Source organism: Drosophila hydei, unplaced genomic scaffold (genome assembly GCF_003285905.1).
Source record: "Drosophila hydei strain 15085-1641.00,03,60 unplaced genomic scaffold, DhydRS2 tig00008116-arrow-pilon, whole genome shotgun sequence".
Lineage (NCBI taxonomy): Eukaryota > Metazoa > Arthropoda > Insecta > Diptera > Drosophilidae > Drosophila > Drosophila hydei.
The window spans coordinates 1,200,164-1,215,232 of NW_022045829.1; the positions used below are offsets into that span (position 1 = coordinate 1,200,164).

At 33.2% G+C, this 15,069-nt stretch overlaps 1 protein-coding gene across 3 annotated transcripts in view; it reads right to left on the minus strand.

The window, feature by feature from the left end:
* The window catches only part of LOC111596278 (trissin receptor), a 44,492-nt gene extending 31,443 nt beyond the window's left edge, over nucleotides 1-13,049 (minus strand). For all 3 annotated transcript variants that reach the window (XM_023310424.2, XM_023310423.2, XM_023310425.2), the window contains exon 1: nucleotides 12,716-13,049. The gene's annotated coding sequence lies outside the window, so the exon portion shown is untranslated. The remainder of the gene's footprint in view (nucleotides 1-12,715) is intronic.
* Nucleotides 13,050-15,069: the final 2,020 nt, after the last annotated feature.

Consider the following 15,069-nt stretch of genomic DNA (forward strand, 5'->3'; position numbering starts at 1 on the left):
AACTATTGGCCATTGTCTAGCATATTAATAGGCTGGTTGTTCTTGATGTTGTTGTTGCTGTTGTTGGCTATTGTTTGAAATATGAAGCTCGTTAATTAGACGCAGAGGCTTTGGTCGCCGGGACCTTGGGGATTTTTGCCTTAAAGCCCATTAATCAAGCCCAGCCAAGCCAAGTTAAGTTAAGGTTTTCATTCAACGCTCGACTGGATATTACAATATAATTATCACGACAATGATAATCAAAAGAAGATGTGGCTACAAATAGAACTTATGGCGCCTTGACTCAAGCAAAAATTAATCAAATACTAAAAACGGAAAGAAACAAGGCAATATAAAAATAATAATCAATTCCTGGACAATTCATTATGCTGCGAGGCGTCTGCAGCTTGGCAAACTAAACGAACTTTGACGAGACGAAAGACATAAAATCCATAACAAAGGCGTTGCCACACACGCACACACGCATACACAAACACACACACACAAGAAGAGGCGAGAGTGTGCTGTACTTGGTGTTGTCTTTTGGCACTAATCAAATTGCAAATTGTCGCACATTAATGCTCCAACAATTTGCACAAAGGCAATAAAGTCACGCATACGCCCCGTGAACCCACAAAGATCCCCGACTCAAGATGAGATTGTAATACATATGCATATATACTGTCTCCTCTATACATAAGCACATAAAGATATGTCTGTTGTGGCGCTGATAAGCGCCAAATGTGATTGACAAGGATATTACGTACAAGTTTTTCTTTTGCCCAAATGTCCTCGGCTTTCATATTGACAATCTCCATGTCCGCCTCCCTCTCTGTGTTTCTGTCTCTCTCGTATAAATGTGCCCATTTAACATTATATCCACGTCAAGTTTTCACGCTCCATTTGAGCTGTCGTTAGAGTAAGCCCTCTTGTCTTCTCTCCTTCATTCAATTAGTTTACGCTTAACACTTTTCAACTGATATGCCGCAGGCCATAAGAGAAGGCTTTGCTAGTCTAAATACCCTTTAATTATGTTTGCTGCTGATTATGATTGAAGTCTTTTTTTTCATAAACCATTTCACTTTCTCTTAAGCAGCTCAATAGCTACATCAAAGCTAGGCATTTACCTTTATTTCTTTGGCGAATTTGTTTACCCATTTGGACTTCTATAAGTAGAAAAAGCATTTATGTATATATGAAGTAAATATCTTTAATTAAAGAAGACAGAAGACTAGCTCAGCTTTCATCTTATCTTCTATATCTTTAGAAGAACAGGATCTTCTACTTCCTTTCTATCTTTTTATATATTTCGAGCATATTTCATCACATTTAATCTTTATTTTAACTTTTTTACTTGTTTTCTACATCTACATCTTTGAGTTATTTACAACTGTCTTTTGCATTCTTTTTATTTATCAGCAACCACATTGCTATCTAACCTAAATGGTTTATATAACAGCTTCCTCGCCCTCCCAACACTCACGCCCTTATGACACGCCCTTAGTACATTTACGTGCAGGGTAACATTGCGTCAATCATTTCAGCTATTTTGCACCTGTCAAAAGCAGATCTGTTTTCTGTGCTTAGCCAGCCGCATCCACTTACAACCTCCACCTTCCGCCCCTGACCGCTGCATCTCTTCCTCTTTGCTATTTACCATTTTGTGTTCACACAGCTATCTCGCCAACATAATCATTTGTCCTTGGGGCATATCCTTTGGCCGTCACCTTTAACGCACACACGCACACGCATACATACAGATTCCCATTCATATTCATATAGAGTGTATGTATTTTGTCTATATGGCAAAAAGCTTAGCGCCATCTTTTGGGAATTTCTGCTAAACTCTGGGTAATACTTCAACGAGCGCAAATTGATTTTGTTTATGTATATATACGTGTATAAGAACTTATATTTTTTTGCTGTTATTTTTTGCACCTTGGCATTAAATTGAATTTATGCACTCGAGTCTTTTAGCCACAGTGGAAAATGTGATTTACCCGCTGGTTTTATGGTGGCTACTTTGTTTTTATATACTTGTTCAGGCAGTGAAAAGGGTAGATTGGTTGTCTGTCTATGTGAATTCTTATCATTTGAACCATTGTTCAGCTGCTTGATCGATCGTAGCAACGGCTAATCTAAAATTGCTTACATAAATCAAACTTTTTTCGTAACTCGAGCGAGTATTATGCAGTCGTTGCTTATATCACTTGTTTTTTCTTCGCTTTTGCTCATTGTAGCTAAGCTAAATTTATGAGCTTGTATAAGAGCCACGGAATTTATAGCCCAACATTTATCTTCTTTGGCAGGTACTGAAAGAGACAGAAAAAAAGAGAGAAAGACAAAGAGAGAGAGAGAGAAATATACCCAAACAATTTGGCAGCTGACAAACCTGTGCAGTATGTTAGCAAAAGCAATTTGAAAGTTTTATGAAATGCGCTTCAATTTTTTGTGCTCTCACACTTGAAAGTTTTGAGCATAATTTAGATTAACATAGTTCAGTTAATCATCAGAGCAGAGAATGCTTCAAAGTTATCTCAAACCCAACATAAATATTCTAATTAGTTGTTCGTCCTTTGAGCTAATAGAGTGTAGCCTGGCAAAAACATTTCCAAAATTCCAGAGCATACGAAAGTTCATTAGACGCGGACGAAAAATATGTTGTCGAAACGTTTAGCTCGTTTAATTGTCCTACTTTATTATATATTTAGGAAATTTCGAATTAACGATCGAATTACGTTCAAGTGGCTCAAGTGGACACGCTGTCTGTGAGTCTGTCAGATGAGTAATGACAGCTAATCATTTAATTGGCTATTTAGGATTTATTATTAGGCTGGAGCCTAATGACTCAGCCATAAACTCCATTGAATGAATCATTGACAATAAATGTTTATGCTTATGTTATATAGAAATATAAAAGTTGTAAAAGTTAGTCATTAAAGCAAGTAGAGCTAAATCCATATAACAAATATACTCTAAGCCCATTGCAAACGGAAAAATTGATGTAACAGTCAGAAGAACGCGTGGCAGACTGCAAAAAATATATAAATGCTCGATCAGGATGACGAGCTGAGTCGATCTAGACTAGACATTTGAGTGTATTTAATTTTTAGCGACATCTATTTACTATCGATAAATATCGATCATTTGATTTGGGCTTTTAAGGCATACTTTGAATACTACACAAACCAGAGATATCATTACATATTACTTCCCTCTTTTTTTGTTTTTCTCTTATTTTATCCTTATTGTTTGAATCACTTTTTAATTGAATTTCATAATTTTTATTTATAAATTTTGAGCTGCTTTATTATTTGGCTCAAGAGTGTGCCAAGAAGTAAGCGAAAGGAAGAAGAGGAACAACAATTGTGAGTTATTCAGTCGGCCATGAGCGCTGCCAACGTTACCCACAATTACGCCAATTTTATTGCCAAGCTTTGCTTGGCCTGAGGCGTGTGCAAGTGTATGTGTGTGTCTTCCGTTTCCGGTTGCCAACATTTTCTGTTGCTATCTTTTTGGGCAATACAAACGCTGACTTTGGCATTAAGTGCTACTCACACTAGCCACAAAATGGACACACACAGACACCCGCAGAGACACATACACAGATATAAACACACACACACACATTCGTACATACAAGCAGACACACATATATAGCCAATAATCTGTGCACACTCGTTTGGAAATATTTTTATAGCCAAGAAAAAGAAAGAAAAAATATATCTAGAGAGATATATATCTTTCTCCCCTCTAAATATATGTATATATAGAGATATGCTGAAAGCCAGAGAGAAAGAGTGAGAGGGGAATGGACCCTATAAGTATCTACATTAAGAGATAGTTAAACAATTAGTGAGAACGAGAAAAATATGTGTGTACATGTCTCTTTCTCTTTCTTTCTCTCTATATAACATATGGCAATCCATCCATCTCTTTTCGACTATTTAGGGATAGACATTCATAGGTATAAACAAATAATACATAATAAAATACTAAAGTAATATACATTTTAAAGATCTTTAGCCGGGTATATTTTAGTGTGCGCTTCCGACTGGCAAACTTTTATTCAACTGATTCTTCATATGGCTTGCAAATATTTGCAAAGTACACTTAAGCTTAATTACTTAATTTTTCATATATATGCTGTATATAAGCGTTTTAGCCAGTTTAGTAAAATGCTGTAAAATTCAGCAGAATGCTTGAGACTCATCTCTCTTGAGGGGCATTAGCTTTTGTCTACACTAAGTCAGCAAATTGTTTTCACTGAAAACTTGATGAGATAACCTGAACTGAACACAAGTCCTATCTATCTATATATATATACATTTCCCAGTTGTTCTATTGAATTTTGACATTCAACAAAGTTGAAAATTTATTTTCGTTTTGCCATTTGCACTTTTGTCAATTTTTGTGTTAGCAAAAATCCAATTTACATTCAGGTAAACCATTGGCAATTGGCCATAGGAATACATAGAATTTCGGAACGTAAATGTGTTTTTATCTTCCCTAAAAACTTTCTATTGCCTTTTTTTCCTCAATTCCAATTGGAAAAGCATTTGATTTGCTGTCAGTTTGACTGCCCAGTCAATTATTGGACTGAATCTATTGAATTGTTTTGGTTTTGGTTCTGCTTCTGGTTTTATCTCTTCGGTTAGGCAAAATGAATTGAAATTGATTGCCTGTGAGGAGGAGCCTTGCACCTGATTGTTTTCAGCTGCTATGAAGTACAGCAGTCCACAATCTGCGTTTTGAAGGGAAATCTATTTTCAATCTGAATATAATTTTTAGAAAACTTTTATAGAATTTTTTTTATAAATATTGCTAAAGCTTACATCTTCTAAGTCAACCAGCTTATAGAATTTGAAACTTGTATTTGAATAAATCTTAACTTTAAGATATTTTAGAAAAATTTCAGAAAGTTATGGAATGTCTTTACTTGCTTCTAAGAACAAGTTTAGGCCTCATTTTAGCTTAATAAATGTTATTAAAATTTTGTAGGAATTTAAAAAAAAAAATTTTTACACTTGTTTCCAAAACTATTTAAATATTTACAAATATAATAAATAAAATTCTATATGTTTTTCATTTATTAAGCTACACAAATCACGCAAAAAAAAACGTAAAAATTATAATTATAAAGATTATAAAATATATATTTAAATGCAAGAAAAACTATCTTAAGAATTACAATTTAAATTTCTATAAAAACTACAGTGCAAGACTTCAATTCTTAAATCCACAAAAACAAATAAAACTTGTAAAAACATTTATAACTCGCTTTGTAGCTGTCTCGTTACGTCGTCTACTTAATGTTCTTTTGGCAACAGCTAAGAAAATGGGTAAGAAAGCTCGTTACTGTTGCCACGAGTCGCGAATTGCGTCATAATGCTGTGCGACTTAGCCAACCCGGAAATTGTTTTGACGTTTGTTGTGGTTGATAAACCAGCTGATTTGCCATATCCGCCTTGCCACAGACCACGCCCCGCCGCCCACCAACTAACTTTGTCTAACTTTGTTATTCCCGCTGACTTCTTTGGCCAAATGAGCTCGGCTACCAAGCCAGCCGCCTACTTTTCTCTGCTCTTTAACACGCAGCGATAATGTCAGCGAACAAAATTTGCAGTTGCCTTCGCTTGTTGCATGTTGCACCATGAACCTAATTAGGACTAGAGGCACAACCCAGCTGCCAGTCATGCAAATGAGTTTAAAATTGTGCTGAAAAAGAAGAAGCTTAATGAATGCATTGCGCAAATTTGACACAGATGGAGATGCAGAACACAAAATTGTATAACAGCTGCATGTGAAGTCAAAGTCTTGGCTAGAATTTGAGGAAGTTCGAGTTCATTTCCGCTTGAGGGTCAAGGAACAACTATAGCTGACCTTGAACCAAGGCTAAAGCGTTGATTGTGGTTTAAATAATAAATATAGAAATTATAAATGTGTGCAGTGTCATTTGCCATGGCTGCCAGTTGCCAGTTGCCAGACCAATTGTATTACGTATACGCCGCGTGCAGCTAAAGCAAGTTATAAAATAGCAACACGCAATGGGCAAGTGAATAAATGATTAGGTGAAAACACATTTGAGTGCATTTGTATTTCATTTAATGTGTAAGTCAATAAATTAAATAAGCAATAAAATTCTAGTCGGGGTGCCCGACTAGGAGATACCCTGGCTCCAGTTATATTTGCGGTTTTTAGTATTTTCCATTGCTTGTATCGAGCATTAAAAAAAACGACAAATAATAACCGTCATTAGGACACCAAGATTCGAGCTAACATCGCCTATACAATGGCTGCCAAATAAATAAATAAATCTTAAATGGCATTAAATAAAGGTATAATTATATATTATATACAGATATATAGTAGGTATAGGTATATATTCATATATTTATTGTTATAAATTTTTTATTTTTTATAATTTTTTTAATGACTTAACTATTAGCTTTTTATTTATTTTAGACATTCATTCTATTTTTTAACAGAGAAAATTGTCATAAATGTTTATTTTGTAATAAATTTATTAGATAATTTATCAAACATTTGTCAATGTTATTGTTATTGTTATTATTATTATATTGCATTAAATTTATTTAATATATCTAACATATATATGCAAAAATATAAATATAAAAAATAAAATTAATAGAAGAGATTCTCAGATTCTCTTCATACTAACATATATCACAAGGAGGCAAATGAAATAAAAAGCTCTTAAGTACTATTTATTTTATTAAACATATCATAATAGTAATTAATGATAATTACCCGTAATAATCATTAATATAAATGATCATTATCGCTAATGAACATTAAAACTAACTTGATTATTATAATAAAACTATTATATTTAAAATATTAAATACAAATAGTTAACATTACATAAATACAATATTTTTTCATTTTAATATTTATTAAACAATTAGGCAATGATCGCTGATGAAAAATGTAGATAAATATCTAAATATTTATTAAATAAAATAACCTTAAATATATTTATTTAAACAAATACAATATTCATTGAATAAATACTAGTCATTGAAACTTAAAGAATTTAACAAAAAACTGAAATTTACTCACCATTTGCACTGAACCGCACAGCGACCGACCTAGTCCAGGTCATGAGCTTGACTGATCACCTACAGCCGCTGCTGCGCATTTAATACTCAAAAGTCACTCAAAATGAAACTCCAGCAGAGCTATTGAGAACTTTTTAAGTGAGAATTTGCACTCATTTAAGATGCCTATTAGAAAGTCAAACAGACAGTGCAAGCTATATACACATTACTTCTCATTTTGGTCGGCCTCCTTTTACCTGTTACATACATACCCTGATATCCCATCTTCAATGGGCTGAAGACAAATTTATATGGCTTATTAAGTAGGTAAGTCAATCAGCGAATAAATATAATATATATTACATATTATTATAATATATATTATTATAAGAGAATGCTGATTGTGGTATTAGAAATCAGTTTATAAAAGTAACAAACTCCTATTCAAATCATAACATTTAAGCTTAAATTAAGTTTAGTTTTAGGCACTAAATCCTTAAAGCAGCGTCTTAAATGTTTTTCAAATCAAAATTGTGGACAATATTCTGATAGGAAAACAAACTTATGCACATGCATGCACAACTACTGTTTTTTGTTCACACCCACATAGACAGACTCACACACACACACAAACACACGCTCATTAATATGCGAGTGGCATGAAAACATAGCAAAAACTCAGCCATTCGGGCGGTGTCTGCGTGAGGACTAAGCCGAAGCGAAAGACATGGGCATGGCAAATGTTTATTTGGGTCATTATGCAAACAGATAGAATGTGGATGGCAACAAGATATGATAAATCGATGCCCTTTGAACCCTAAATAGTTGGTTGAATGGAGCCAGGCCAAAAGTCAGTTGGACTAAAATGATTTAATGTGGCATTTAAGTCGAAGAAATTAGAATGGATTAAGGCACACACACATTTATGCAGGTGCAAATGCCAGCTGACATAGAGGTAACTAGATTGTATCATAGTCTCGCACACCCACACATTAGCATGCAAAATATATGCAAATCACAACGATACTCGAGGGCTTTATGCATAGGCACATCAACTTCTCCCATGCGTATAATTTACGACTGAAATATGCAACAGCCTTAAACCTAAATTGCTAGGAAAATGTTATTCTAGCTTATAACATTTCTGAACCAAAAAAATGTAAAAGAAGAGAGCCGCTAATAGTAGCTAAGCAGGTTAACAGGCTAACGGGCAATGAGAGAAGGGGTTGAATGTTCTCAAGGCCTTTGAGGCATGTCTGAAATTTTGTACACCAAACACCTACTGCTATAATATATTCATCGATACATATCACTTGTGCACAGAGAAAATGTTCCTTCATACTTCCTGATACCAATTTGCATTTCAAATATCAAGTTAAAGCCATTTTATACTCTCTTCTGGCACAGCCAACTAGGCTTTGAACTATTTTTATTAAGACTACATTTAATTTTAGGTAAATTCTAAATGAAAAATTGTTAAATATTTATTTTCAATTTAAAATGATATACACTCAATTTGAACTTCTTTTTGCAATTAGAAGTTTTGACTTTCCTAATCAAATGTTTTATTAATATTTTTTTCAAAAGAAAATTGATTAAGCAGAAATTTTTATGAGCAATATTTAATAAATGTTAACTCAATTGATAAGAAAATTTTAATATTTTATATAAATATAAATAAAATATATATGAAAAATTTTTTAGTGTTTCAAACTCAAATTTTATACCATAAATTTAACATCATATTTTCATGCATAAAGATAAAAATATTTTTCTAAAACAAATCACAGGCAAGCCCGCAGCCTCAAATATATATGAAAACGCATTATTTTCTAAGATTTGCTTTTGTAGACATTTGTTAATCATAGAAGTGGAACGCCTTAGCTAAGCAATCGAAGCAAAATAACAGGAAAATCGCAATGCCAAGTGGAATTTGTACCTGCGGCATCAACAAGCTCAGCTGCACTTGTGGAATTTTTAATATAGCAGACTCGCTGTGGCAAAGGCTAAAGCCGAGTCGAGCCGAGCTAGTCTTAAGCCCTCAGGATATTTGGACACTATATTCGTTACTTTGGACTCTAATGCGGCGTGGGTCGAGGAGCCATAAGATAAATTTACTGAAAAATATTTTTGTTACTTGAGCTGACAATAAAAGTGAAGCCTGAAAGCTCTAGTCAAGAAGCAAAGCAGCAGCTGCTGCTGAAGCCCCAAAAATACTCTCGCTCTCTCTATCTCTCTCTGTACATAGTTTTGCGGGCAGCCACACAAGTCAATATGCCATTGCAGCCATAACAACGCATTTCCGCTTCCGCTCGCTCGGGTCGCACTTCTGTGGCAATAAAAGGAATTTGCTTTGCTTTTGCTTTTGCTTTTGCTTTTCGTATATTCTGTCGGTTTTGCTCACCCCATCGCTCTCGACAATCAGCTTGTGGCCTCATAACGCTCAGCTATGCCCAAAAAGTATGCTATATAAAAAATAACTAACATGGTCCGAGCTGTAGCTACACTAAATTACGTTATTTTTATTATAATGCTGAATTATAAATGCGCCCAGCCCGGATATTGTAGCAGCAATTGCTGTTAGATGGACTGAAAAACTCGTATAAAATTAGCTTTAAATATGCTGAGCTTCAGGCGAGAATGTGTGGACGTTGCATACAAAATTCCTTTAGAGATATTTTAGATAAAAAATTAATTAATAATTAAGTATTTTTAAAAGTATTTAATAGTGCACATCACATAAATATTTTCCTTTTAGAAAGTACTGCAAATGTGACTAAATGATTAGCCAAAATAATTTTTCTTAACTTTAACAACAGAATAAGATACTTAGAGGATGACTTGTTTATTTTATAGTATAAATATGATTCTTCTTTATAAAATGTATTCTTCTGCTTAACTCTAAGAGGTCTTCAATATCTAATTTTTAATTTTTTTTTTTCACAGTTGAAGATTAATAAATAAAAAAAATTATTAGCAGCATTTAATACTTGTGAAATAGAATTTAAAAATATTTTTATATACTTGCCGTCTACCATCCCTTCGATCTCTTTCCTCTCTTCTATCTTTTATATCCTCTCTCGCTTCACTCCTCTCTTTACACTCTATTCTTTACTCTCTACTAACTCTTCTTATTCCCCTCTCTTGCAACAAACTCATGACAAGATAATAGAAACCACTTCTTCTCTCTTCTCTAACCTTCATCCATCTGTTGTTTTTCTTTATAACATTTTCTTAGATAATAAAACCGAAATTTAATATTATGAATTTAAATTTTAATTTGAATTCAGCTAATGCCCCTAACAACACCTAAATCTAAATAAAATATTTCTGTGCTTTTCTCCGACTTCTGCTTTCTAATAATTCACAATTTTAATTGCTTGATAAACAACTCAGCTACGCTTGAAATTAATTAAAATCATTTTTTTGATGAATGGAAACGATGGCAATTTGATTTCGTAGCCCGAGGAAATGCGCAAAAATTGTGGACCACAATCAATAATGAATGAGTCAATTACTCGAAGTAAATGCGAATGAGGTGCTTAGCGGCAAGACTCGTTCTAAAAGGGAGAGCAGCAACGAGCTTCATTAAAATCGTTCGTCGAGAGAATTGCGAGGGAAATTCAATTAGAGAGTGTGAATGGAAGCAACTAGCAAAGTTGACAATGTTTGTCATTTACGCCACATTTGGCTGTAGCCCACACCGATGAGGCCTAAATCACGCTGTGCGCGGCGAGGAGTGTGAGCTGAGCGTCAGGTATCCGGCCAGGAAATTGCCGGAAATGTGCACGCTTTGCGGTTTTTCAGCTTAAATCACTTCAAGTCAATCTCATGGGTATCGTGTTCTTCTATTGCTGCCATTTTTGGTATTTTTCTAGAGCTCATCGTGCTTCGATTAACCGGAAACAGGTAAGTGCTACAATGCAAAACCACACGTGTCCGGGTTGATGCAGATTTTGTTAAGAGTTTTCTTGGAATTAGGAATTGCTAAGCCTTGGCTGCTTTGTGCACTCGATAATGGGGATTTTAATAGGCTTTTGAAAGTAATCCTGACACATAAATGCTTATATGACACATGTGTCACACTTATGCATATATAGCATTGCCGAACGAAAGATCTGAGGTCGGATTTGCTCATGCAGATTTCTATTGAAATAAATTAAATTGAAAATTGTGTTGCTTTCAGGAAACTCGTGTGATTATAAGTAAATGAATTTCTTTGCATCTGGAATATATATTTATAAAATATACATTTCATTACAATATATATTTATTTCAGAAATTAAATGTAGTCAGTTACTTTGTTTAAGAAAGTTATCAAAAATATTTTTTTTAAATAAAAGCAAATGTCATGAGCTTAAGAATGGATGTGGACAGAGCAAGCTGGTAATACTTAAATCTGTTTTTATCGATGATTAATTATATTTACCTCAATCAGATATTGAGAGCAAATTTAAGCTCTTTTTGATTAATAAATAAAATAATTTAAGCTTTAAATATGTTGGGGATTTTAAGTACATGCTGAACACATGCAAACATCAAATAATGAATCATATAAAGAATATATAAATTATTTGAATCAACCTTCCATTTACTTAAATACAAAGTAATGGAATAACTCTAAGATTCGTTTTGCCATACACAGAAGAGCAACTGTTGCCTCACAAGTGCCTCAAGCAGGCATAAGGCACGAGCCGAACAAATGCTTCGCAACATTTACTGGCTTATGACCAACAGATCGAAATAAAACACTTATAATACATTGTTCTTCTATTACGGAATCAACTGAACTCAGCTTTGGGCAACTGTCTGAAAGAGTGCACACAGGAGGCCTTGTTATTTCAAGGTATTTCGTACATTTTTATGTAAGTTACAAAGAATTCAGAAGAATTTTGACATGCTCTTGATTAACGAAGTGATAAAGAGGGTTGCTGAAGCAAATGGCCAGAGGCTGACAGGCCATAAAAGTAGCTTTAATACTAGACTTGCATGTCATATTAGCTGAAGCTATGCCATTTAACACAGCTCTGTTCATGAAAATTGTTGTGCGACTGGAGACTAAATGTTGGACGGAAAATTGAAAATTGAAATGATAAATCTGTTTGAAAACAAGTTCAAACGAATATTAAGTTTAACATATTTTGATGATTTTGGTTTACGTTATGCTTGATTTACGTTATGTGTAGTGCAGCACTACTATTTATATGAACACAATTGTATATACCTAATCAAAGTCTATTAAAACATTGAAAGGTTGCCCGAAAGACTCTGAAGTCAATATATACATGTCTTGAAGTGTTAGCAACTACTCCACGACATACGCAATACACCCCATTTCTGGAATGACAGAGTATATCAACTCGCACAAAACAAATGTGCTTGAGTTAATATCCAACGGGCCTTAATGAACCAAAAGCTAAGCTGCCAAAATGTTTTTACTAATCCGAACACGCACAGCAGCAAACCACAAAAAAACGCGAAATAAAAGGGGAAGCTCCATCTGCCGCAGGTGAAGAGCACAGACTGATACCATTTTTTGTGTCAGATAAATTCGGAACAATTGAAAATCATTTGACAGCTCACACCGAGCCTTACAACAACACCAATTCAAGTCCCATAAATTGGGCAAAATATTAATTGAAAGATATGAGTGGGTGAAAGAGATTTTCACTTACCAACGAGGGGAATTTTCTTTGGAGTTTTCTTATTTTTTCCTTAGCTGCAGCTGTCAGTTGCAGTTGCACGCTCAAGTTGCTTTTTCCAGTGAGTTTTCGTACTCGTTTTAGTATTATTTTTTGTGTGCTTTGTCTTCAGTTTTTCGTTTAGTTTAGTTTTCTTTAGCTTTTGTCTCCGCTTGGCAGCTTCTTGATTTTAGTTTTGCGTACTTTTTTCTTGCCTTTTTTGATTTGTGCACTTGGAATAACTAGTTTCTCACATGGTTTAACATGCAAAGCGCAATTTGACTGGCAAGTTTTATGCATGGGCTAACTTTCAACTTTCACTAGCACATATATATTTATATCACTTGTATAAATATATATATATATATATATATATATATTTTAAAATATTTCTGAAATTGAAATGCTCTATTTCACATAAATGTAAATATAATTATATTTTGTTCAGTATTTCTGGTTTTCTGTTTTGTTTGGTTTTGTTTTTTTTTTTTTTTTCAAATTTTACAGCAATTCAAATTTTTGCAAATTGCGCATACGCCATGTAGCACAAGTTGTTAATTTGCACGATTCATTGCTAAAAATAGACAATTATAAAATATTAGCTACAATTTTTGTTTAACAACCACGCCTCGAGCACTGTTTTTATTGAGTCTGAAATATATATATATATATATATATATAAATTTCCACATCATTCACAGCATTCATTTGTTATAGTTTTTTCCAGTGTAAGCACTTTGTAATACACTTAATGACAACGCGTAAAAGCCAATTATTATTCGACTCAATTTAATGCATTATAAAACATTACAAAGCTCAACGCAAAAATCAATTGAGTTGGAGCCTCCAAAAGTTAAAATGATTTTTTTTTAAATATTTTACTTAAAATTTCAATTCAATAAAATCTAATTATTAAAAAAAAATATTGTAAATAATAGAAAATATGTTAATAATAAATACATTTTATTACCACCATATATAGATTTATAATTTTTAGTAAGTTAAATTTTATAATGATAATTACTTTTTTTATAATGTATATATAATATAATGTATAATTTATGCCTCTAAGAATATTATATTTTATAAGTTTATTATTTTTAAGCAACTAGTACACAAAAAATGTATTATTAAATTTTATTTAATTTTTATCAAGCTAGTTTTCAGTTCAGTTCATTTTGTTTTGATAAATGTATTATTATTTAAATTATTATTGCATGTAGTAGATTTAAGCACTATTAATTTAATAAAAAAGATTTTGATAATATTTTTTTTGCAGTAATTAAATAAATATTTTCACACTCTGCAAAGTTTGATTTATGACCAATTCTGAAATCTTTATCATGAAACTGATCGGCGCTGTTAATATATTCTCGCACAGCTCGCGTCCGTAACATTTGAGTTGCCGCGACAGACTCAAATGCCTGCAGACATGTCCTCGTCGACATAGCGGCCAAAGCAACACGAGTGCGTACGAAGTCAACGTCATAGACGTTGCGTCGGCAACTCGCCTGCCTATAGCTATAACAGCAGTGAGAGTGCTACAACGCTTCTGCTGCTGCTGCTGCTTCTGCTTCTGCTAATGAACGAAGCAGCGCTGCTGTAAAAACTTAACAGCGCTGTTTAAGTTTACAGCGCTGCTCGGAGAACGTTACACCGCTGCTCTGAGTACATAACATCGTTGCTGTGCTCTCTCCGTAGCGCTGCTGTTAGAAGGGTCGCTGTATTGGTAGGCATTTCATTGCATTTTGCTTTTGCATTGAACTTGAACTAGTCAGCAAAGTTGTAGCTGTTTTGCTTTTTGTTTCTGAACACTTCGCCGGCTAATGTGCTAGCATCGCTACCGACGCAGGCGCTCTGAACGAGGAGATTGTACGAGTAGAATGAAAATTAAATACTGGCCTTGTTTACTGAAATAAATTGTATTACAATATGATAATTAAAGAAGTGGATTAAAATTAAAATAATTAAATAAGAAATTAAAATTTTAAAGAAAATAAATTTGATTTCCAAAAATATTTAAAAATGTTAAATTGTTTCATTTAAATATTTATCTTATTTATTATATATTTATGTATTTATTTATACTTATATTTTTTATTAATTAATATTTATTTTTTTTATATAATAAAATAATATATATTGCATAATTAAATTAATTTCTATATATTAATACATTTTTAAAAACATTTTTGTGTATGAAATTGAAAATTTAAATTTTTCTGTTTTGCAACTTTACTTTTACGAGCCCAAAGCTATTTTAGAATTGCGAACAAACTAAATTTAGACTTGCACAACCGATTTCCAGTTGCATCACGTGGCTATATTTACGAACTCTTACACACACA